This window comes from Papio anubis, chromosome X (genome assembly GCF_008728515.1).
Source record: "Papio anubis isolate 15944 chromosome X, Panubis1.0, whole genome shotgun sequence".
Taxonomy (NCBI): domain Eukaryota; kingdom Metazoa; phylum Chordata; class Mammalia; order Primates; family Cercopithecidae; genus Papio; species Papio anubis.
In genome coordinates this window covers 17848675-17875133 of record NC_044996.1, presented here as the reverse complement: position 1 = coordinate 17875133, position 26459 = coordinate 17848675, and the positions used below count along the sequence as shown (strand labels likewise).

General features: G+C 39.1%; 1 protein-coding gene, 1 long non-coding RNA gene and 1 pseudogene across 3 annotated transcripts in view; 2 read left to right on the top strand and 1 right to left on the bottom strand.

Moving 5' to 3' along the window:
- Positions 1-26459, top strand: part of LOC101012620 — a 118670-nt gene that overhangs the window by 66458 nt on the left and 25753 nt on the right. The gene's annotated exons all lie outside the window — the stretch shown is intronic.
- Positions 9934-11381, top strand: LOC108583910. The gene is made up of 2 exons (XR_001898740.3): positions 9934-11012; positions 11332-11381. It is a non-coding gene; the product is annotated as an uncharacterized LOC108583910 (long non-coding RNA).
- LOC103880918 lies at positions 12885-14029 on the bottom strand (annotated as a pseudogene). The gene has a single exon (XR_004180678.1). The product of XR_004180678.1 is annotated as a serine/arginine repetitive matrix protein 1 pseudogene (transcript).

Sequence of the window (26459 nt, the reverse complement as noted above, 5' to 3'; positions counted from 1 at the left end):
CCTTTGCCTCCCAGGTTCAAGTGATTCTTCTGCCTCAACCTCCCGCCCGAGTAGCTGGGATTACAGGCATGTGCCACCACGCCAGGCTAATTTTTGTATTTTTAGTAGAGGCGGGGTTTTGCCATGTTGGCCAGGCTGGTCTTGAACTCCTGACCTCAGGTGATCCACTCGCCTCAGCCTCCCAAAGTGCTGGGATTACAGGCGTGAGCCACTGCACCTGGCCAAGGTGAACTTTTTAATATATTTTTGTAAGTAGCTGATGTCCTTGACATTTTTTTGAACATTTATTGCTTCAAATTCAAGACTCAGATGAATCCATAACTGAATACGTTTGATAACAAAAGTGCCATTGTGCAAAAGTCATTATACTGGATTGTAATACAAGGAATATCACATGTAAGAATCAATCAGTAAACCATCTACTACTCTCTGCATTATTTACTCAACATCCTTATTGTGGGTTTTGCAGTTTTGTTTTTACTTATTTAAAGCACAATGCAAGGCACTGTGGAGGAAAGAAGTATAAATTGCTCCTGAAACTTTGCTTTCAAATAATTTATAATCTAGTGGGTTGTTGGGGCAGGAACAGGAGATAAGACATGTAAAGTATTAATAATTCTATCTTATAGTAATTAGGAAGAGTTATCAGACAGTATGTTTAAAATGATGTGGAGTTTCAGAGGAGGAAAAGGTAATTTCCACTTTGGGGCTCCTGGGAAGGCTTTGTAGAGGTAATGATGCTTAATTTATGATTTGAAAGATACTTAGAACTGGGCCGCTTCTGTGCTTGATTCTGTTCCCTTCCATTTCTTTCTTTCACAGCTTTGTTCAATTCATTACTGCTCCTTTCTTGCATATCTACTTTATCTCTCCACTGAGGCCCCTTTTTTCTGCTTATAAATATATTCTGCTCTTCCCTTTCTACCCCTTGGGCCCACCACTAACGCTTTTTAGAATTTTTTTGTAAATTTAAAAATAATTATATATTTTATTCCTGAGATAATGTTGCAGTTATCACATAATGCAAAGAACCACATGCAGGCATGCTATTTAAATATATATTTGTTTCAAAAATTCATTCTTTTTGGTGTACAATGCTTTGAGTTTTGACAAATGCATAGAGTTGTGGAAGCACTACCACAATGCGAATGCAGAAAGATTCCATCAGTCTAATACTTCCCTCATGCTATCCCTTTGTAGTCAACCCCTTCCCTGACCTGAAACCCTGGTAGCCATGGATCTGTTCTCGACCCCTGGAGTTTTGCCTTTTTCAGTATGTCATATAAATAAGCCATAGAGTGAGTCAAATAGAGCCCTTTGGATCTGGTTTATTTCACTTCTTACTTTTTATTATTGAGTAGTATTCCATTGTATGGGATGTGCCATAGTTTATATATTCAGCAGATGAAGAACATTTAGGTTATTTCCAGTTTTTGGTGGTTATGAATAAATGTTGCCATAACTGCTGTAAAACATTCATAAAATAGGTTGTTATGTGAACATAAGTTTTCATTTCTCTTGGGTAAATACTTAGGAGTGGAATTGCTAGGTCATATGAAAAGTATGTTTAACTTTATAAGAAACTGCCACAGGCCAAGCGTGAGCTCCGCCTGTAATCCCTAGCACTTTGGGAGGCGAAGTAGATTGAATCACCTGGTCAGGAGTTTGAGACCAACCTGGCCAGCATGGTGAAACCCCATATCTACTAAAAATACAAAACTAGCTAGGTGTGGTGGCTCAGCCTCCCAGCTTCTGGCGGGAGGCCGTAGCAGGAGAATCGCTTGAATCCAAGAGGTGGAGGTTGCAGTGAACTGAGATTGTGTCACGGAACTCCAGCCTGGGTGACAAGAGTGAAACTCCATCTAAAAAAAAGAAAAGAAAGAAAGAAAGAAAAAAGAAAGGAAGGAAGGAAGGAAGGAAGGAAGGAAGGAAGGAAGGAAGGAAGGAAGGAAGGAAGGAAACTGTCCAATTATTTTTCAAAGTGGTTGTTACCATTTTACATTTCTACCAGCAATGTATGAGAATGCTAGTTTGTTCACATCATTGTCAGCACTTGGTATTGTCAGTTTTCTTTATCTTTTACTCATTTGAATAGGTGTGTACTGGTATTTCATTGTAGTTTGAATTTGTATTTCTATAATGACTAATGATGTTTAACATCTTTGCATGTTTTTATTTGTCTGTTCAGATCTTTTGCTTGTTTTTTAATTGGGTAGTTTGTTTTCTTATTGTTGAGTTTTGAGAGTTCTTTATATATTCTGGACACAAGTCCTTTGTGAGATATGTGATTTGCAAATATTTTCTCAGTGCTTATCTTCTTAATATCTTAACAGGGTCTTTTGCAGAATGAAAGGATTTAATTTGGATGAGTCCTATTTACCATTTTTTTTCATTTATGGATATGCTTTTTGTATTGTATTTAAGAACTCTGCCTAATCCAAGATCACAAAATTTTCTTCTACATTTTCTGGTAAAAGATGCATAGTTTTATGTTTTATCTCTAGGCCTGTGATCCATGTTGACTTAATTTTTGGGTATATGTGAGTTATGGCTCAAAGTTTTTTTTTTTCTATTTTGTTTATGGGTGCCCTGTGGTTTCAGTACTAATGGTAGAAAAGACTGCTCTTTTTCCATTAAATTACCTTGGCACCATTGTCAAAATCAATTGCCCATATATGTTTGGCCAGTTTCTGGACTCTGTTCTTTTGCATTGATCTATGTGTCTATCAGCTCACAAATATACGGTCTTGATTGCTGTATTTTTTTTTTTTTTTTTTTTTGAGACAGAGTCTCACTCTGTCAGCCAGGCTGGAGTGCAGTGCCGTGATCTCAGCTCACTGCAACCTCCACCTCCCGGATTCAAGCGATTCTCCTGCCTCAGCCTCCCGAGTAGCTGGGATTACAGGCACCCACTACTACACCTGGCTAATTTTTGTATTTTTAGTAGAGACGAGGTTTCACCATGTTGTCCAGGCTGGTCTCAAACTCCTGACCTCAAGTGATCCGCCTGCCTTGGCCTCCCAAAGTGCTGGGATTACAGGCATGAGCCACTGTGCACAGACTGATTACTAAATTTTTGTAACAAAATTTGAAATTAGGTGATGTGAGTCCTCTAACTTTGTTGTTCTTTCTTTAAGATTGTTTTGGCTATTCTTGTTTATTTTCCTTTCCATATAAATTCTAGCATCAGCTTGCTGATATGTACAAAAAGTCCTGCTGGGATTTTGATTATGATTGCATTGAATCTATAGATCAATTTATGGACTATTGATAGCTTCATAATATGAAACCTTCCAGTCAATGAGTACAGTATTTCTCTCCATTTATTTAGGTCCTCTTTAGTGCCTTTCATCAGCGTTTTGTAGCTCCAGCACATATTTTGTTAGATTTATACCTACATATTTTTTTCTTCCTTTTCATTCTTTTCTTTTTTTTGGTGCTATAAGTGATATTTTACAAACCGAGTTCCAGTTATTCGTTTCAGGCGTATAGAAATATAATTGATTTCAACATATTGCCCTTGTATCTTCTCACCTTGCTAAACTCACTGATTTGTTATAGGAGCTTTGTTATAGAGTCTTTGTGATTTTCTGTGTATGTAATTATGTCAGCTGTGAATGGAGACTATTGTATTTCATCCTTTCCAATCTGGATGCTTGTGTTGATGTTGCTGTATAGCACTGGCTAGACCTCTAATATGATGTTGAAAAGTGGTAAGAATGGATATCTTTGCCTCGTTCCTGATCTCAGAGGGAAAGCATCTAGTCTTTTACAACTAAGTATGTTAGCTGAGGGTTTTTCAAATATGAACTCTGTCAGGTTGAGGATTTTTCTTTCTATTCTTCCTTTGCTGCAAACTTTTTTATCAGTAATAGATTTTGGACTTTGTCAGATGCTTTTTCTGCATTTATTGAGATGATCATATGGTTTTCTTTTTTTTTAGTTTATTAATGTGGTGAATTACATTGATTTGATTTCTATTTTTGACCAGTTGTGCATTCCCAGGATTAATTTCAATACTTGTTATCATTAAATTTTTAAGAAAACTCTAAAGTTAATATTACAAGAAGTGGTACTTGAGGGTATATAATATAATATAAATACAAGTAAAATGCTCTGAGTAGCCTTATCATGGCTTTTATTCTTTTTATATATGGCTGGATTTGGTTTTCTAATACACATAGTCCCTGACTTATGATGGTTTGACTTATGGTTTTTTGATATTATGATGATGTGAAAGCAATATGCTTACAGTAGAAATTGTACTTTGAGTTTTGAATTTTGATCTTTTCCTGGGCTAGCAATAAGCTGTATGATACTCTCTTGTAATGCTGGGCAATAGCAGCGAGCTGTAGCTTCCAGTCAGCCACACAACATGGGGGCAAGCAACAGACACTCTACAGTGTACTGTGTTGCTAGCATTTTTGGATGTTGTGTTTTGTGTTTTTGCATTCCATCATGTCTACAAAATGCCCATGCTAGTCTAAGCTATGATATTTGGTAGGTTAGGTGTATTAGATGCATTTTCAACTTACAATATTTTCGACTGACAGTGGGTTTACTGGGATGTAACACAGTTGTAAATCAAGGAGCATCTGTATTTGTTGAGGACTCCTGGACTGTCTTTAAATTTCTCATTTTTTTCTCTTGTAATTTTTATCTCTGTATTTTTGCTCTACTTTCTAGAATTTGAATTTTTATATTGATTTTTGTCATTATTGCTGTTAGATTTTAGCTCCCTAGAGCTCTTTTTTTTTAACCAACCTTTCTTCCTTCCTTCCTTCCTTCCTTCCTTCCTTCCTTCCTTCCTTCCTTCCTTCCTTCCTTCCTTCCTTCCTCTCTCTCTCTTTCTGTCTTTCTTTCTTTCTTTCTTTCTTCTTTTTTTTTTTTTTTCCAGAGTCTGGCCCCATCACCCAGGCTGGAGTGCAGTGGTGCGATTTCTGCTCACTGAAACCTCCACCTCCCAGGTTCAAAATATTCTTGTGCCTCAGCCTCCGGAGTAGCTGGGATTACAGGCTTACCACCATGTCTGGCTAACTTTTTTGTATTTTTAATAGAGACGGGGTCTCACTATGTTGCCCAGGCTGATCTTGAACTCTTGGCCTCCAGTGATCTGCCCACCTCGGCCTCCCAAAGTGCTGGGATTACAGGTATGAGCCACTGCGCCTGGCCTTGTTTTCTTAATGTTCCTTTGAAAAAGCATCTTGTCAGTGTTCCATGAGTGCAGTATCATATTATACCTCTCTTGGGTTACTGATGATAAGTATTTTTTCTCAATGAATCATTTTCTTCAGGCTGACTTTCCCTTTTTGTTTTCATTTCTATCTTTCATGCTACAGGATTTCCTCAAAGGTCTGGCAATGGCTGGTTGGATGTATGCGTATGATTAAAAGTGTGAGAATAAAATACTAAATGAATGTTATGAGTGTGTAGGGAAGCTTATAGACTTGGAACTTCACTGTTTGCTGATCTAGGTGCACTGTTTTTAGTGGACCCTCTTCTGTCAATATCTTTAGGGTTTAAGCCTTGGGATAGTAACTTTTCTCAAAGAAAACCTGGAAATTCTAATCTCCTGGCTGAAGGGTTAATGTCTGGCTGCCAGCATTCTGGGAGGTGTCTAGGGGAAAGGAGCCAGGTGTCTTGACATGTGCCATGTAGCCGCATATAGTACCCAAGCCCTTAATCATGTCTGATGTTCTCCAACCTGGAGAATAAACCTCTAGATATATGCTATAGTTAGAGTGAGGGAGATGATAGATGTATCTGCTTCTCAAAAAGCTTTCACAAAATTCTCTTCCATTAGTCACCCCACCACACTTTACTCACAGATTACCTGTTGCTGCTGGTTTCTGAGCTTTTTGTGGATTCTGTAGTGTAAATTGGGTTGCCTCTCAGCTTTCTCCACTACCTGCAATAGTTTCTGGGTTCCTTTTATTTTTATCTGCTATCTGCTCTCCTGTTCTCCCTGTCTGTGAAGATTTGTTTTTTAAAATACTTTTTTATAATTTTCCTGTGGTTTCAGAAGAAAGATTAAAGAGATATATATATTCAGTCAGCCATTTTAGCCTAGAATTCTCTATTTTCATGTTTATTTTTTTCCACCTATAATAAATTATTGTGATAGAACATTTAGAGATACAGAAAAGCATAAGGATTAAAATAATAATCCCCTACAGTCCCATCTTTTTGAGTGAACTCGTGTTGGCCTGTTATGTTTCTAGTCTTTTTCTGTGCATGTAAATTATGATCACATAATGTATATAATTTTTTCCAGCTTTATTCACTTAACAATGTGTTGTTAAATGTTAAGTCTCAATATTTTGGCTAATCATTGGAAATTCTCTGATATCATTTTTAACAACCACAGGTATTCTATTGTATTGATAATAATTCACCCTTATATAGTACTTAACTATATGTCAGATATTGTTCTAAATATTTTTTTTTTTTTTTTTTTTTTTTTTGAGACGGAGTCTCACTCTGTCCCCCTGGCTGGAGTGCAGTGGCCGGATCTCAGCTCACTGCAAGCTCCGCCTCCCGGGTTCAGGCCATTCTCCTGCCTCAGCCTCCCAAGTAGCTGGGACTACAGGCTCCCGCCACCTCGCCCGGCTAGTTTTTTTTGTAGTTTTTAGTAGAGACGGGGTTTCACTGTGTTAGCCAGGATGGTCTCGATCTCCTGACCTCGTGATCCACCCGTCTCGGCCTCCCAAAGTGCTGGGATTACAGGCTTGAGCCACCGCGCCCGGCCATATTGTTCTAAATTCTTTGCAAATACTAACTCATTTAATCTTCCCATCAACACTATGAGGTAGATATTATTGTTATTATCCCATTTTGCAGATGAGGAAATAAGGCACAGAGTAGTGCCCATGGTCACTCAGCTAGTAAGTGGCAGAGTCAGAATTCAAATTCGGCCAGGCGTGGTGGCTGACACCTGTAATCCCAGCAGTTTGGTAGACTGAGGTGGGTGGATCAGGGATTGAGCCCAGAAGTTTGAAACCAGCCTGGGAAACCTGGCAAAACCCTGTCTTTACAAAAAATACAAAAAAATTAGCCAAGTGTGGTGGCATGCGCCTACAGTCCCAGCTACTTGAGAGGCTGAGGCAAGACAGTCACTTGAGCACAGGAGGGGGAGGTTGCAGTGAGCTGAGACTGTGCCACTGCACTCCAGCCTGGGCGAAAGAGCGAGACCTTGTCTTAAATAAATAAATAAATAAGAATTCAAATTTAAGCAGTCTGGCTTGAGAGTCTGTTCTCTTAATCATGATACCAGACAATGCTTCTATATTTGTGCAATCATTTATTTTTTACATATTGTTAGATAATTTAGGTTGTTTGTATTTTATGTTAATTATAAATTATGCTTGTACAAATGTCTTTTTGTGTCGGGTTTTGTGTACTTCAGTTTATTTGCTATTGTCCTTCTACATCCTTTCATGTTCCTGTCCCATTTCTCTTCCTTTCCCAATCATCTCTCTTTATATTTATGACCCATTCTTCTTAATACTGGCAGTTTGGATCTCTCTTTTGAAAAGCATTCCTGAAAGTTGACAGATGACCTTTCTTCTTGTCAAATTCATTGCATTCGTTCCTAGTCTCCTTGATCAGTCTGTAACATTTGACAGACTATTAGCTACACTCATTTTTTTTTTTTTCTTTTGACATGGAGTTTTGCTCTTGTTGCCCAGGCTGAAGTGCAATGGTGGGATCTCGGTTCACTGCAACCTCTGCCTCTCAGGTTCAAGAGATTCTCCTGCCTCAGTCTCCTGAGTAGCTGGGATTACAGCCATGCGTCACCACGCCCGGCTAATTTTGTATTTTTAGTAGAGACGAAGTTTCACCATGTTTGTCAGGCTGATCTTGAATCCTGACCTCAGGTGATCTGCCTGCCTCGGCCTCCCAAAGTGCTGGGATTACAGGCGTGAGCCACCGTGCCTGGTTAGCTACACTCATCTTTATGAAAAGTTCTTCCCTTTCACTATTCTTGTCATTGTACTCTTCTAGTTCTTCCACCTCTTTTTCCCTTCTCTTAACTCCCTTCTGTCATCCTTCTGACTATCAAATGTGGACTTTCTTCCTGGTTATATCCTCGCCTCTTGGTTTTTCTCTTTCCTCTCTCTCCCTTTCTTTCTCCTTCTCTTCCTCCCCATTCTTCCTCTCTCCTCTTCCTCTTTTTCTTGATTTTTGCATGCTCTCTCCTTGAGTGATGGCATCCATTTTCACAGTCAGTTTCAAGTACTATGTCTTTAGAACTGAATTTATTTATTTCTATTTATCCAACAAATTGTCCCACATGAAGTTCTTATTTTTGTTTATATTATCACCACTGTTTTGGTCACATAGGCTAAAAACTGTATTCATTCTTAGTTTTACCATTACCCTTTATTCTTTCTTCTAAAATATTTATGTACAATTCACATATCATAAAATTCACCCTTTTAAAGCCTACAATTCAGTGGTTTTTAGTATAGTCACAAAGTTATAAAACTGTCACCACTATCCTAATTCCAGAACATTTCATGACCCTCAAAAGAAACCCTCTTCATGAGAACACATGGACACAGGGAAAGGAATAACACACACTGGGGCCTGTTGGGAGGTGGGTTGTGGGGACAGAGAGCATTAGGAAAAATAGCTAATGCATGCTGGGTTTAATACCTAGGTGATGGGTTGATAGGTGCATCAAACCACCATGGCACATGTTTACCATGTAACAAACCTGCACATGTACCCTGGAACTTGAAATAAAAATAAAAAAAGAAGTCCTGTTCTTATTAGCAGACACTCTCCGTTCTCCCATCCCCTTGGCTGTGAATTTACTAATCTATTTTCTATCTCTATGGACTTGCCTATTCTGGGCACTTAATATAAATGAATCATGAAGCATGTGACATTTTGTGTCTGACTTCTTTCACTTAGGATAATGTTTTCAAAGTCCATTCATATTGTATCATGTATCAGTACTTCATTCCTTTTTCTGATTGAATAATACTCCTTTGTATGGATGTACCACCTTTCGTTTGATGGACATCTGGACTATTTTTACCTTTTGGATATTTTGAATTACACTGCTATAAACATTTTTTTTTTTTTTTTTGAGACGGAGTCTTGCTCTGTTGCCTAGGCTGGAGTGCAGTGGTGCAATCTCGGCTCACCACAACCTCTGCTTCCTGGGTTCAAGTGATTCTCCTGCCTCAGTCTCCTGAATAGCTGGGACTATAGGCACATGCCACCATGTCTGGCTAATTTTTGTATTTTTAGTAGGGACAGGGTTTCACTGTGTTGGCCAGGCTGGTCTTGAACTCCTGACCTCGTGATCTGCCCACCTTGTCCTCCCAAAGTGCTGGGATTACAGGAGTGAGCCACCGTGCCTAGCCTATAAACATATTTGTACAATGTTTTGAGTGAACATATGCTTTCAATTCTACTGCATGTATACCTATAAGTGAAATCACTGGGTCATATGGTAACTTTATGTTTATTATTTTGAGAAACTGTCAGACTGTTTTCAAACCTGGCTGCACCATTTACATCCCTATCAATAATGTATTAGGGTTCCAGTTTCTTCGTACCCTCACCAACACTTGTTACTATCCTTTCTTTTCTTTCTTTCTTTCTTTCTTTTTTTTTTTTTTTTTTTTGAGACGGAGTCTCGCTCTGTCACCCAGGCTGGAGTACAGTGGCCGGATCTCAGCTCACTGCAAGCTCTGTCTCCCAGGTTTATGCCATTCTCCTGCCTCAGCCTCCTGAGTAGCTGGGACTACAGGCGCCCGCCACCTCGCCCGGCTAGTTTTTTTGTATTTTTAGTAGAGACAGGGTTTCACCATGTTAGCCAGGATGGTCTCGATCTCCTGACCTCGTGATCCGCCCGTCTCGGCCTCCCAAAGTGCTGGGATTACAGGCTTGAGCCACCGCGCCTGGCCTCTTTTATTTATTATAGCCACCTAGTGGGTATGAAGTGTTATTTTAGTTTTTTTTAAATTTAGAAATTTATTCTGTTTAATCCACAAGCTTTACATAGCTTTAATTAAAAAAAAAAAACTGAAAAAAAAATCAAAACAAAAACAGTGAAACTAAGACACTGTTCCAAAGTCTGGGCCCTTCCAGCCTTCCAAATACAAGAGCTCGGAAAGTTTTATATACTGATTGGAAGAACAAGAGAAAAATATGAACAGAGCCATGACATTTCATTAAACAAAATTGTATGTAACTAAAGGATCCTTCCTGGGACTAGCTCATTGCCTTTACAAAAGAAAAAACAAAACAAAAACACAAAACCAGAAGAACAGAATGAGGGTCCAGTGTTCCAGATCAACTTGTTACACATCAATATAAATCCACAGTGTCCTGGCAAACAGCATGCTTTCATTTTCTGTCTCATCTTAGAGCTTGAATCCTGATTCATTTCAGCAGAAACTCCACAGGCAACAGGAAAGATTATGGCATTAAGATATTCATTTATACTTTTGTGGTAGTTCAAAACAGTGGTCTTATTTCTGGGCAAGCTTACAGAACATACAACGTCAGAAGCATAAGTTAAATGGGTGCTAAGACTCAAATGAAAAAAATGTAAAGAAAAAGAAAAACAAAAAGAAAACCACAAACCAACCAACCAACCAAACAAACAAACTACGCTCTGGGAATAGCCAGGGCATTTAAAGGAACTATGAAAATGCTAATAGTATTTAAACCCCCCTTTTTAAAAAGGGGTTTTTTTTTGGCTTAAAATATTTCACTCTAAATGAATTATGTCAGCTGTCAGTGAAAGAATGTCATTAATACAGTATGGACAACTTTTGCAATGTAAATCCATGCCCCTTGTTTTACATGGTGAACTTCAACCTAGCAATTATTACAACAAATGTTATAGTCTAAAACTCAAACACATTTTAGCAATTTTGAAATTGAACTGCATACAAACCAAATAAAATTTACATCGTAACAAACATTTCCGCCTGAGACTGTGGGGACACTTGGGCCTTCCTCATTGATCTCAGGGCCTTTTCACACAGGTGCTTTTCTTTTTTCTTTTTATTTTTCCGAGATAGGGTCTCACTCTGTCCCCCAGGCTGGAGGCCAGTGGCGCGATCTCGGCTTACTGCAACATCCACCTCCCGGGTTCACGCCATTCTCCTGCCTCAGCCTCCCCAGTAGCTGGGACTACAGGTGCCCACCGCCACGCTTGGCTAATTTTATTTGTATTTTTAGTAGAAACGGGGTTTCACCGTGTTAGCCAGGATGGTGTCGCTCTCCTGACCTTGTGATCCGCCCCCCTCGGCCTCCCAAAGTGCTGGGATTACAGGCCTGAGCCACCGCGCCTGGCCAACGCAGGTGCTTTTCTAAGTCATCAAGGTTATCTTCAGCTTCACTTTCAGTCTCCTTCTTCGGCTCTGGCGCTGCCACTGGTTCTTCCTGTGCTAATGTGGTTGTGGCAGCTGCAATGACTGCAGGGGTCACAGCAGCTACAGCAGTTGCAGCCACAGCCTTTTCCTTCTTGTGTTTTTTGTGCTTCTTGTGCTTCTTATCCTTTTTGTGTTTCTTGTCCTTCTTTTTCTTTTTCTTCCCACCTCCTTCTTGACCAGAATTTCTTGGTGGTGATGCTCTTGGTGTTGGGCTTTTGGCCTTTTTGACCGGTACAGCTGGTGTCCAGTTTGTAGATGGTGCCTGAGACCAGACGGGGGATGGAGGTGCTGGGGGCTTTTAAGCTGCTGGCTCAGGAGACCCAGAGACAGATCAGGAGGATGTGACCCTCCTTATAGACTGTGGGCTTGGTGAAGCAGGCTTTTTTATCTTTTTAGGTTCCGGAGTCCTGGAGAGTCTCCTAAAGGGCCTAGTATTTGGAGACAGGGACTGCCTTCTTTGGGGTGATGACGACCCTCCTCTTCGAATGGGTGGAAGACTTGAGGAGGTCTGAGGAGCTCGAGGCTGTGGTGAGGGCGAATGTCATTTGTTTGATTGTGGTGATCGGGCCTGGTGGGTAGAGCGGCTTGGGGAAGACCCTTTCCTGTGCTTGGATGATAATGAAGGTGAACATCTCTTGGTGACTGAGGAGCTTCTTTGTTTGGGAGGTGGAGAATGGGAGACCCAATGCTTTGGTGGTGAAGATGGTGATGCTCTTTGTTCAGGAAGGGGAGGAGGAGAAGCCATTCTTCTCTTTGGAGTTGGAGAAGGAGAGTATCTCCTCTCTGTTGGAGGAGAGTATCTTCTAGGAGAAGGCTGAGCACCGATGTGGGGGAGGAGAAGGAGTTCTTTTTCGTGGTGGTGGTGTTGGAGAACTGCGCCGTCGAGGAAGAGAGGCGGGAGAAGGAGACCATCGCCTTCTGGTGCGTGGTGGGGATGGAGTTCTTCTCCATCTACCACGAGGGGAAGTCTCTTTTTGGCGCTTTCGTGGTGATGGAGAGGCACTCCGGGAAGGGGAATGTCTCCGCCGCCTGCCAACCTCACCATTCTTCACATGGGATCTCTTGGGTCTTTCATCTTCTTTGGAGGAGGAGGAGCCAGAGTCAGATGAAGACTGCTGGTTTTGTCGTCTGTATGGGCGTCTCTGCTGCACAGAACCTACTGCAGCCATTTTACCACCTTTATCTTCTTCTGATTCAGATAACCCTACCTTTCTAGGCTTCGGCGCTGGTGAAGGGGATTCCCTTTTCTCAGTACCTTTATGTTTTGTCACTACCTGAAGTTCTCCCTGGAGATACGGAAACACGACTTTTTCTTGTACAGTTTGACTGGTGAGGTGTTGGGGAATGCCGAGTTTTGGGTGGTGGAGTTCCAGGAGGAGATGGCCTGTGCCTTCGCCTTGGAGGACTTGCTGAAGGAGATAACCTACAAATTTTTCAAGGGGGGCTGGCTGTCCTCTTGGGAGGCTTCTTTGGTGGTGACCGGGAATGAGATGAAGAGGATGATAAGCTACTCCCAGACAAGGATGCTGACGAACGTCTTCTTCATCTTACTGGAGATCTACTCCTTCTATGCCTTGGTGGAGGAGGCATTCTTCTTGGTGGAGCTCTTCTTCGAGGAGATGGCTGCCTTCTTGGGCTTGGCCGCCTTCTAGGTGAATACAATCTTGATCAGGATCTATGGTGCCGTCTAGGTGGAGTGTGAGAAGGAGAGTGGGACCGCATCTGGGATCTTGATTTGGAGCGTGTCCGAGATCGTGGTCAGGTCTTTTCCTTCTGCGTTTCTTTTTGGATTTTTTTTTTTTTTTTTTTTTTTTTTCCGGAGAAGGTTCTTTAGGCTCTGGTACAGGTTCAGGTTTGGGAACTTTCAGAATGTCACTAGTGGAAGTGGCCTGTTCTACTGAAGGTTCTTTTACCTTCACTGAAGGTTCTGGGAGCTCTGGAGGTTTTTCCTTCTTTTCTGGAGCAGAAGGACTCTGGCTCTTGGTTCTGTGATGGGGAGATCAAGGATGACTGCACTTTGTCTCTTCTAACAGGGGAAGATCGTCTTCTAGGGGAAGGAGATTTGCATCTTCTTGGGCTACGAGACCTCTCTGTTTTTTCTCTGCTGCTTTCTTTCTCTTCCCTATGCCTTTTATCTTTGTCTTTGTCTTGCTTTTTCATAGATGCGAATTTTTCTTGTTCAGTCTGTCTTTGTTTTATTTCTTCTTTCTTCAGTTCTAGGAAAGCAGAAGGAATTCCCATGATGTTTCCTTGTGCACTTAGCAGCAGGGGCCACAGTTCTCCCACAAATTCTCGAGCATTTTTTCCATTCGAAAATCCAGTCAGGTTGATTTGCATCATTTTGGAGTCTGGGTTCTTCACTTACAACTGGTTGAATATAAACTCAATCACAACATCATCTTCATCCCAAGGATTTCCATTACTCTTTTTGTTATCCAAGGCTTTATAACTTCCAAATTTACTTTGCTCGTGTCCCCCTTTTTTTCTAGGCATTCTGCAAATTTCAGCTGCTTCAGTAGTTTCTTCTGTCTGTTGCAGAACTGATTATTCTGTTCTCCACTTGATCGGGGAAGAATCCCACATGCATCTTGCCTTCTCGCTCAGAGATCGCTCCCTATGCCAGGGTGCACCGCCTATTTTATAGTTTTAATTTGCATTTCCCTGATGACTAATGATATTGAGCATCTTTCATGAGCTTATTGACCATTTGCATATCTTCTTTGGAAGTATGTCTATTAAAATGCCCATTTTAACATTGGATTATTTTTCTTTTTATTGTTGAGTTTTAAGAGTTTTTAAAATATATTCTGGATTCTAAATCCTTATCAGTTATGTGACTTGCAAATGTTTTTATCCATCCCATGGACTGTCTTCTCAGTTTCTTTCTTTCCTTCTTTTTTAATTTTTTTTTGAGACTGAGTCTCGCAATCTCGCCCAGGCTGGAGTGCAGTGGCGCCATCTCCGCTAACTGCAAGCTCCACCTCTTGGGTTCACGCCATTCTCCTGCCTCAGCCTCCCGAGTAGCTGGGACTACAGGCACCTGCCACCACGCCCGGCTAATTTTTTTTTTTTTTGTATTTTTAGTAGAGACGGGGTTTCACCGTGTTAGCCCGGATAGTCTCGATCTCCTGACCTTGTGATCCACCCTCCTTGGCCTCCCAAAATGCTGGGATTACAGGCGTGAGCCACTGCGCCCGGCCTGTTTCTTGATTGAGTTCTTTGAAGCACAAAATTTAAGTTTTGATAAAGTCTGTCTTTGGTTGCTGGTGGTTTTCGTGTCACATTTAAGAAACCATTGCCAAATCTAAGGTCACTAAAATTTATTTCTATGTTTTACAGTTTTTATTTTTACGTCTTAAATTTAAGTCTTTGATACATTTCAATTTAACTTTTGTATATGGCACAAGATAGGAGTCTAATTTCATTCTTTGCGTGTGGATATCCAGTTTGTCTTGCCAGCATTCGTTGAAAAGACTATTCTTCCCCTATTTAATTGTCTGGAGTTCCTTGGTGAAAATCAAATGGTCATAAATCTATGGGTTTCTTTCTGGACTCTCAATCCTATTTTATTAGTCTATACTTATATGTTAATCCTTATGCCAGTACCAAAACATCTTGATTACTGTGGCTTTGTATTACATTTTCAAATGAGGAAGTGTGAGTTCTCCAACATTCTTCTTTTTCAAGATTGTTTTGGCTAGATGTTTGCATTTTCATATATATTTTAGGAAGAACTTTTCAATTTCTTCAGAAAGTCAACTGTAAGCTGGGTGCAGTGGTACGTGCCTGTAGTCCCAGCTACATAGAAGGCTGAGGCAGGAGAATCCCTTGAGCCCAGGAAGTTCAAGGCAAGCCTGGGCAAAACAGCAAGACCCCATCTCAAAAAATAAAATCCAAACAGAATAAAACAAAAAAGCCAGCTGTGATTTTGATAGGTATCGCATGGAATCTGTGGATTAATTTGGGAAATATTGCCGTCTTAGCAATATTAGTCTTCTAGTTCATGCACACAGGATCTCTTTCCATTTGTTTGGCCTTGTTTAATTTATTTCAATGACATTATACTTTGTATGATTTCAGTTCTTTTCAATTTATTGGGACTTTTTTGTGGCCAAACATGTGTTCTACCCTGGAGAATGTTCCATATATACTTGAGCAGAATGTATATTCTGCTCTTGTTTGGTGGAGTGTTCTGTAGATGTCTGTTAGATCTAGTAGGTTCGTAGTGCTGTTCAAGTCTTTCATTCTCTTGTTGATCTTCTGTCTAGTTGTTGTATCCATTATTGAAAGTGGGGTACTGAAGTTGCCAACTATTATTGTTGTCTATTTCTTCCTTCAATTCTGTCAAGTTTTGCTTCATATAATTTGGGGGCTCTGTGGTTAGGTACATATATGTTTATAATTGCTACTTTTTTTTTTTTTTTTTCTGAGACGGAGTCTCGCTCAGTTGCCCAGGCTGGAGTGCAATGGCATGATCTTGGCTCACTGCAAGCTCCACCTCCCGGGTTCCCGCCATTCTCCTGCCTCAGCCTCCCAAGTAGCTGGGACTACAGGCACCTGCCACCACACCTGGCTAATTTTTTTTGTATTTTTAGTAGAGACAGGGTTTCACCATGTTAGCCAGGATGGTCTCGATCTCCTGACCTTGTGATCCACCTGCCTTGGCCTCCCAAAGTGCTGGGATTACAGGCGTGAGCAACCGCACCCGGCTGCTATTTATTCTTGATGTATTGACTTTTACATTGTCACAGAATGTCCTTTATCTCTCATAACACTTTTTGTCTTTAAGTCTATTTTACCTGATAGAAGTGTAGTTACTCCAGCTCTCTTTTGGTTACTGTTTGCTACACACACACACACACACACACACACATTGTATACTTTTACTTTCAACTTAAATTGTGCCTTTGAATCAAAATTATACCTCTTGTAGACATCATATATTTGGATAATTTTTTGAACACTTTTTCCAATCTCTTTTTAATTTTCATCAATTTACATTTAATGTAGTTATTTCATCAATTTACATTTAATGTAGTTATCAATAAAGTAGAATTTACATCTGGCATTTTGTTATTTTTTCTATATATTTTATGTCTTTTCTGTTCCTTTATTCCTTGATTACTGCCTTTTTTTGTGTGTTAAGTAGGTATTTTCTAGTGTACCATTTTTATTCCCTTGTCATTTCTTTTACTATTTTTCTTTTTAGTTATTTTCTTAGTGGTTGTTTTATGGATTGCTAATATCTTAATTTATAACAATGTAGCTCATATTAATACCAACTTGATTCCAATATTATACAAAAGCTTTGCTCCTTTACAGCTCCTTTCCCTCCCCCTCCTTTGTGCTGTTATTGTCATACAAATGATACCTTTATACTTCACATGTCCATCAATATGGATGTATAATTATTGCATTATGCAGTTGTCTTTTAAATTAGATATGCAACAAAGGAGTTTCAAACAAATAATGTTTGCTAATCATGGAACTTTGGGCAAGTTCTTTAATTCTCTAAACTTAGATGTCCTCATCTGCAGTATGGATATAATGATATTATTTACCTTGTATGGTTGCTTCAAGGATTGAGTGGGATAATGTATGTAAAGCATTTAGAACAGTGCCTAACACAGAATAAGTACTCCATAAATGGTAGCTGTGGTTATTAGTTACTATTTTATTTTACCATCGTGCTTTGCTCATGATGTTCCATCTATTTGTAATTTCGTTGTTTTTTTGTTTGTTTTGTTTTCTTTTCTTTTTGACAGAGTCCCACTCTGTTGCCCAGGCTGGAGTGCAGTGGCGTGATCTCAGTTCACTGCAACCTCCGGCTCCTGGGTTCAAGCGATTCTCATGCCTCGGTATTCTGAGTAGCTGGGATTACAGGTGTTCGCCACCATGCCCTGCTAATTTTTGTATTTTTAATAGAGATAAGGTTTCACCATGTTGGCCAGGCTGGTCTCAAACTCCTGACCTCAAGTGATCCACTCGCCTCGGCCTCCCAAAGTGCTGGGATTACAGGTGTGAGCCATGGCGCCTGGCCTATTTGTAATTTCTTCTTTCCAATTTCCCTATGACAATTTTTTTTTCATTCTCAAATACCACCACTTCCATGCTCTTAACTTGTACAGTGTCTATTATCACTATTACAACACTTATCACAGTCTTCCTTAGATTGTAGTTATTTGTAATATGTCTTATCTCTCATTCTATATTTTAAAACTCACGAGGGTGAATAATATGTCTTCTTCATCTCAGTATTTTTCACAGTGTGTAACTCAGTGCCTTATAATGGAGTAAGTGCTCAGTAAATGTTTACTGTATCACTGAATAACGTGAATAATTTAAAAATGCAAAACAGATTGAATTTCCTAGTTCTGTTAGTAGATCTGAATGCCATTTTAAAGCAATAAACCAAGCATGATACACTTCCCTTAAGTAGTTTATGGACTTTCTCAGGTGAATAGGAGAGAGAGTCAGAAGATACTGGGATTCTTATTTCTCAAAATGTGGTAGACTGAAAGAGAATTTCAGTGCCTCACAGCATACAAATGGATTTGGATTTATTAGGTTGGTGCAAAAGTAATTGTGGTTTTTGCAGTTCCTTTCAACTACAAAATCACAATTACTTTTGCACCAACTTATAGATGGAGAAGCGATTAATGAACATATATATTCCCTAAAAGAATGTGGAGACAGTAAAGTTTATTAAACAATGTACTTTTCCTCCATGTAACCCCCTAAGTGGTAGGTAGGGAAGGGAAGAGGCAGCAGAGTTTGATGGGTATACACTGAAACTTTAAAATAGAAAGAAGAAAGTTTGAATTTCAGCACTCAATATTAGGTGAGTGACTTTGGGAATGTCCTATAACATTTCTGATTGTCCATTTCCTTGCCTGTAATGCCTATGTCACAGAGGCGTTTAGAGAAGTAAATGAACTAATGGATTGTGAAATTGTTTTGTGAGTTACAAAGCATTTTTGGTCACTCTTTTTTTTCTGGGTTCTTACTGCTCTGTGTTCATCATTCTGCTATAGCACTTCCCAGATTGTATTGTAATTTATTTGTTTATATCTGTCTCCCACTAGATTGAGTTTTTTTCAGAGCTAAGATTTTTGTTTTATTTATCTTTGGACACCAGGACCTAACACACTGGTACTCGATAAATGTTCAATGAATGTGTGAATAAATGTTTCAGGTTGGAGATGAACTCAGGTGACCTATTAAGTTTCCTTCTAGTTTTGCTGTTTAAGATTCCATGAAAAGGTCTAGAAATAATTAGAGATTGACATAGGAAGAAATATTTAGAATGTGAAAACATGAACTTGGAGGACAGTTACAGATTTGTTAAACACATATTAACATTCTAGAGTGTACTTTCAAAAGGGAAATTGTTGAGACGGGTTAATTGAGTTTATATATAAAAAGGGAGGTTATGATTTGTCAAGTGAGAAGTAATTTTTCTGGCCAAGGAATGATAACAGCTGAAATGAATCTCTCAAAAGCTAGGAAATTTGGCAGAGGAATATTGTGGCTAAACAAATTCATTAGAGCAGAAAGGTATTAAAAACATTTTGAGAAGTGGAGTTAAATCATGGAAAACCAGGCTTCCTTATTAAGATGCCAGAAACTGATGGGACATAAGGTGGAGGTTTTGTGTTGTTTGAAAGAGCTTGAAGCTACATCTCCAACAGGAGCAAAGTATGAGCCTTTGGAGAGCAGAATAGCTATACCCACTGAAAAAGTTGTTAGTAGACAGAAGAAATTGTAAACACAAGGGGGAAAAGTGAAGTAGAAATAGTAAAATGAAAGAACAGATGACTGAAGTTGATTGAGTAAAGGCCAAATCACTTGTAATGAGAGATGAAAAAGCATCCAAAGCAATGATCCTAAATAAGAAATTGAGAAGAGATGACAAGTATGATGGCATAATTAAAATGATAGACTTGGAATGGACCTTGGGAGAACGTACAACTAAAGAGCTAACCAGAGATTCCCTGAACAGTAGACCTCAAAGCCTAAACTAGTAATATCATCGAGTGGCTATTAACACATTCCCTCTCTCTGGTCTCTGACAAAATGTCCAGGAGGGGAGAAGACAGATGTAATTGGTAGAGTGGGTTCAGGGATAATTTTCTCATCATAGAGGCTTATTATTATTATTATTATTATTATTATTATTATTATTATTTTTGAGACAGAGTCTCTCTCTGTTGCCCAAGCTGGAGTGCAGTGGCACGATCTCTACTCACTCCAAACTCCGTCTCCTGGGTTCAAGTGATTCACTAGCCTCAGCCTCCCGAGTAGCTGGGATTACAGGTACGCGCCACCACTCCTGGCTAATTTTTGTATTTTTAGTAGAGATTGGGTTTGCCATCTTGGCCAGTCTGGTCTTGAACTCCTGACTTCATGTGATCTGCCCACTTTGGCTTCCCAAAATGCCGGTATTATAGGCATGAGCTACTGTACCCAATTTAGAATGTAAAAACATGAAGTTGGAGGACAGTTACAGATTTGTTGCACATGTATTAACATTCTAGAGTTATCATCATAGAGGCCTTATCATAGAGGCTTTATTATAGCATAGTGAAATGAGAAAAAGCTTGCACTTAACAAATCAGACACACCTGACTTAGAATCCCAGCTCTACCTCTTTTAGTGGTTTGACCTTGAGCAAAGTACTTAATATCCCTACAAGACATTAATAAGGAACTCTGTCCCCTTCCATAACTCCTGTTTTTCGGATGTCTGGCTTGTTCATCTAATTTTCCTATAATTTTTTGCCTGTTTTCAATTTTTTTAAATGCTGCTTTCTAAGACATTTTATCATCTCTATCTTCCAACCCTTTTATTGAGGTTTTAATTCCTCTTGTCATATTTTTAATTCCCAAGAGCTCTTTTGTTTTCTCAATAGTCTTTAAAATTTATTTTTCTTGTTTTATGGTCGCAATATCTCCTCTAATCTCTCCAAGGATGTCAATGATAGGTTTTCTTTTTTAAAGTTTCCTTCTGAGCTTCAGGGATCTTCCCCAAGAGAACAGACCTCCGTATTCTGCTGGTGTTGGGGAAGGGAAATTATTTGGCCCTGCAGAATAGGGCAAGGAATCTGCAAGTCAGCTACCTAGGCTGACTTTCAAGCAGTCCTCCTGGTTATTACCTCTCTTTCATGCCTACTTACAGGGATACCTGATACTACAAGTTCCTGAGCCCTTTTGGAATTCTGTGGTATAAATGGATTTGCGTTTCAGCTTTCCCTACTGATGACTTGGGATGCAGGTTTCTCAGTTCTGGTAATTCAGTTACTATTTGTTCAGCTGCTATCTAGTTTCCAAAATTTGTTGCTTATATCTTTTCTCCTCTATTCTCCTACCTTGTGTGTTTATGCCCTTTTAGAATTCCTTTACTGTAATTTTATCATGGTTTTGAGGAAGGAGCAGAGCAAAATGTGTGAGTTAAATCTGCCATCTTTAACCAAAAGTCTCTTAATTCTTTTTTTGTTTTTTTAAATTATTTTATTTTACATTCAGGGGTACACGTGCACATTTGTTTCATGGGTATTCTTAACTCTTCATGTCTTTTATATCCATCTCTTTTCATTTTAACTATCACCACATTATACAGCTTCTTACCACTTCCGATCTGGGCTCCTTTCTTCTATCATCTTGTCCCTTAGGTCTGTTTTCCACAATGTTGTGGATTCATCTTCCCAAACAACTGCACTGTGTATCAGAGTTTTGATTGTAAAAACTCTTCTGTTGCTTCCTAATGCCAAAAGGAGAAAATCAGTCTTCCACAGTCTAGCCTCTGTCTACTGTTTCAACCTTATTTTTTAGGCTTTCTGAAACACTCATATCCATATCCATACCCATCCCCACTTGTAGCTTTGGTCAAACCTGTCTGGTGTACCAAATAAGTAGGGACACAGCAGCTAGGCTTGCCTGGTGATATATCCAGTAGACTTAGAAGTTGGCCTGTTGATTTTGAGCAATCAGTTTAAAACTCCTTAAGTGAATACCTGTCTAACTTAAAGGCATCTTATGGCCCCTTTCAGCCTAGGATTTGAAAATCTGTTTTCCATGTATGCTATTTCTTGATTGTGTTCACTATATAGCATATTGAGTTTTTTTCCATGGTCTGTTGCTTCACACCTTATTTACCTTCTACTAGAGTTTGAAGGTACAAGGATGAGTAGGCTGTGGAAATTATATCCTATAAGAAACTTCCATCTTCTTTCTTATATGGTATCAAGTTTAAGCCATAGCTCAATGACTGGGTTTACACATTGTGATTTAATATTCTTCTAGGATTTAACATTGTAATTTATGATATCCTTCTTACCAAAAGAATGTCTGGATATTCATAGGTATGGTGGCTCTTGCCCACCACTCCAGTGGTTTGGGAGACTGAGATGGGAGGATTACTTGAGCCCAGGAATTTGAGAACAATTTGGGCAAGGTAGTGAGACTTCCTCTCTACAAAAAATGTTAGCCAGTCCTGGCGGCACACACCCGTAGTCCTAGCTGCTCAGGAGACTTTGGTGGGATGGTTGCTTGAGTTCAGGAGGTTGAAGCTACATGTAAGCTATGATTGTGCTGCTGCACTCCAACCTGGGTGACAGAGCAAGATATTGTCTCAAAAAAAAAGTTATGTTTATAACATTTTCCTGAAAGTATATTGTTTTCTTTTGTTGTACACTACACATTTTTAAATTAAAAATTTAAAGGACATATAATATTTGTACATATTCTTGGGGCACATAGTGATGTTTCAATGCATATAATGTATGTGATCAAATCAGGATAATTAGCATACCCATCATCTCAAAGTTTATTATTTATTTGTGTTGGGAACATTTAATATCCTCCTTCTAGCTAGCTACTTGAGACTATATAACATAGTATTGTTGTTGTTATTATTATTATTATTATTATTATTATTATTTTGAGACGGAGTCTCGCTCTGTCACCCAGGCTGGAGTGCAGTGGCGTGATTTTGGCTCACTGCAAGCTCCGCCTCCCGGGTTCATGCCATTCTCCTGCCTCAGCCTCCTGAGTAGCTGGGACTACAGGCGCCTGCCACCTCGCCCTGCTAGTTTTTCGTATTTTTTAGTAGAGACGGAGTTTCATCGTGTTAGCCAGGATGGTCTCGATCTCCTGACCTCGTGATCCGCCCGTCTCGGCCTCCCAAAGTGCTGGGATTACAGGCTTGAGCCACCGCGCCCAGCCCATATTATTATTAATTGTTGTCATCCTACAGCGTTATAGAATGCTAGAACTTATTTTTCTTATCTAGCTGTAATTTTGTGGCCTTTAACAAATCTCTCCCTACCCCTTGTTTTCTAATGACTTTTTTTCTCCATTGAGAATTGTCTTTGCTGATCTCTTTATTATGACTAAAATTCTCTGGATGGAAGGGTCATCAGCTACCATCTCCTTTGCTACTCTGCTAGATATCCTTACAATTTGGTTTGGAATTTCAGTACCACTAACATTTTTTGGTGCATATCTTGGAAATAAGGAAAAGGTAAATTTTTAAAATACTGCTTTTGGCCACTGAGCGATAGCTGAAATAATACCTCAGTATATATATTACACATGAAATACAAAAAGTCCCACTGGAGAAAATTACAGAGAATAATCATTTTGGAATAAAAGATATTTTAAAAAATTAAGTGAAGGACAGTAACACTTTCAAAGATATTAATGCATTTCCTACATTATCAATTGTTATATTTCCTTTTACCTCTGATGAACCAAATTAAAAGGACATATTGTAGAAAGGCCAACATCAGCCAACTCAGAAAACTAATAGGGTTATACAGTGGGAGAAGACAGTCAAGATGTAGTCCAAGAAATGGGGCTATTCAGTTTACAGATTTGAAGTTAGCCTATTCCACATATCAGAAAAAGGTATAGGATACCAAAAAGTCTCAGTGAGGCCACACAACCAAAAAACTATTCAAGGATATAGCATGAGATTGCAGAAGAAACGTTGGAAAAGACAAAATGGGAGGTGGAGTTCCACAGAGAGCAGCAAAAAGAAAATTTTCTGAAAACTATTGACACATTCTCAGACAAATTCTAAGAGAGAACTTTTGGACATTTTAGATTATTTTGCACTAGAATAGTCACTGGTAAATCTTTCCAGTCTCTCCCTTGGAAATTATAAAAAAGGATAAATATCCTTATTGATTGTTTAGCTGTGTATCATTTAGTATGGTGCCACTGGCTGCATGTGGCTGTTGAGCACCTGAAATGTGGCTGTCTGAATTGAGATGGGCTCTATGTGGAAAATACATACCAGATTTTGAACACTTAGATCAATGACAAAGATAATATAAAATATTTGCTCAATAATTTTATATTAACACAAGTATAGATCATAATATTTGGACATGTTAGACTAAATAAAATACAATGTTGAAATTAATTCCATCTGTTTATTTTTAATTTTTTAAGGGGGCTAATAAAAAATTTAAAACTACACATGTAGCTTGCATTATACTTCCATTGCACAGCCCTGGCCTAGCCCCTGCCCACACAACTGCTTTTTGTTGTTTTCTTAAACAATTGTTGTTTTCTTAAAGCTGCCTTTGAGAAAAATGCTCTTGTAAATATTCCATGCCCTCTTCAGATTCAAGATTCTGTTTTGTGATAATATCTGTATAGATGTTTTTCAGTTTCATTTCATTCTGATTCTCACTTCATTTATTTCCGAGCAGATTGCTTGTCCAGTTCACACAAACCAGATCCCCTGTCAGATTCCTCCATAGAATTTCTTTACAAAACCACTTCTTGGCATCATAATTGGTGGCATTTTACCCTTCAGTTGTATTTTTATTCAACTCTTTTTCATTCTGAACAGTATTTGGTGAGTATTACATCTTCATAATCTTAAAAGTGTTAGTTTTTAGTAAATTAACATTCCTTTATTTTAAGGAGGTTAAATTCTGGTATGATAATACTTCATTTACCTCCACTTTATCCAGTAAATAACAATCTGACCTAGAAGAATTTCCTAGAGAACTGAGGCTGAATTCATGACTTAAAAAAATTTATTTTTAATTTTTGTGGGTACATAGTAGGTGTGTATATTTATGGGGTACATGAGATGTTTCGATACAGGCATGCAGTGCATAGTAATCACATCTATGGAGAATGAGGTATCTATCCCCTCAAGCATTTATCCTTTGTGTTTCAAACAATACAATTATACTCTTTTAGTTATTTAAAAATGTACAATTAAATTATTATTGACTATAGTCACCCTGTTGAATTCACAACTTTTAAAGGGTACTTTTTGATGGAAATATTTATAAAGATTTACTTTTTTGGCTGGGCACGGTGGCTCACACCTGTAATTCCAGCACTTTGGGAGGCCGAAGCAGGTGGATCACTTGAGGTCGGGCGTTTGAGACCAGCCTGGCCAACATGGTGAAACCCCATCTCTACTAAAAATACAAAAATTAGCCGGGCGTGGTGGTGACTGCCTGTAATCCCAGCTACTCGGGAGGCTGAGGCATGAGAATCACTTGAATCCGGGAGGTGGGGGTTGCAGTGAGCTGAGATCATGCCACTGCATTCCAGCTTGGGTGACAGAGTGAGACTCCATCTAAAAAAAAAAAAAAAAAAGCAAGCTGCAAAATAGGTTATAGTAACCATATTTTCCAGATGTTCTTGATGGGAAAGTAGTTTTACAATGAAAACTAAAAGGTTTTTCAGACAATTAATTTTCATTTCAATGAAAAACAATGTGCTTGTTTTTTATTTTATTTTTGTTTTTTGTTTTTTTGAGACAGGATCTCACTCTGTCACCCAGGCTGGAGTGCAGTGGTGTGATGTCGGTTCACTGCAACCTCTACCTGCCTCCCGGGTTCAAGCAATTCTCGTGTCTCAGCCTCTTGAGTAGCTGGGACTATAGGCGTGTACCACTATGCCCAGCTGATTTTTGTATTTCTAGTAGAGACAGGGTTTCAACATATTGGCCAAGCTGGTCTTGAAGCAATGTGTTTGTTGCATACAACTTTGTATATATTTGTATATATTTATTATCTAGAGAGATGCTTCTCCTCAACCCTCATCCCTCACTCTCATACTCAGGTATATATTTTACATGAGATTTTTAGGTGGGGTATTGATTGGTTCATCAATTTCTTTTTATTTCTAGAAGGCTTTTAAAAATGGATGTTGTGGTTGGGTGTGGTGGCTCACGCCTTTAATCCCAGCATTTTGGGAGGCTGGGGAATCACTTGAGGCCAGGAGTTCAAGGCCAGCCTTGGGCAACATAGCAAGATCCTGTCTCTACAAATGAAATAAAATAAAATAAAAAATTAGCCGCATGGTGGCACGTGCTTGGCTAAAAAATTAGCCAAGCATGGTGGCCTGTAAGTTCCACCTACTTGAGAGGCTGAGGCAGGAGGATCACTTGAACTCAGGAGGTTGAGACTGCAGTGAGCTGTGATCGCACCACTGCACTCTAGCCTGGGTGACACAGTAAGACCCTGTCTCTAAAGTATTAATTAATTAATTGGAATGGGCATTGATCATCCCAACTTAGCTCAGGTCTATAATAACCAAGAGAATTAACTTCATTCTTTCAAAGTTTCACCTAGATGTAATCTACACACAGATTTTTTTTAAAATGCATGTTTGAAAGTATATTTAGTAGAATTATGTGTGCTGTGCTATAAAGGCATATTTGGAAAAGCTGAATGTCAACAGGCCTTCTAAGGCAAAAGTGGTATTTGAATCTGTGGTTTTCTGTTTTATGATGTAGTTGTTGGTATTTATGGCACTTGCAGCCTTCCATTTCTAAAGAGAATGTTTTAAAATATGTATGGAGAAAATTATGGTGATATTGATGAGTCTCAAGTGAGAACTAACTTATATGAACAGAGAAACATGAGTAAGTAGCAGCACTGGTTCTGACTAGAGAAGATATGGCCAAACTCTGAAACTGCATAGGTAAGGAACTATTTTTTGGTACTTGATGGATAGGTGAAGGTTTGGAATACAGATTTGAATGTTTAGGGGGAAAAAAAAAGAAAAAAAAAGGTTTAGA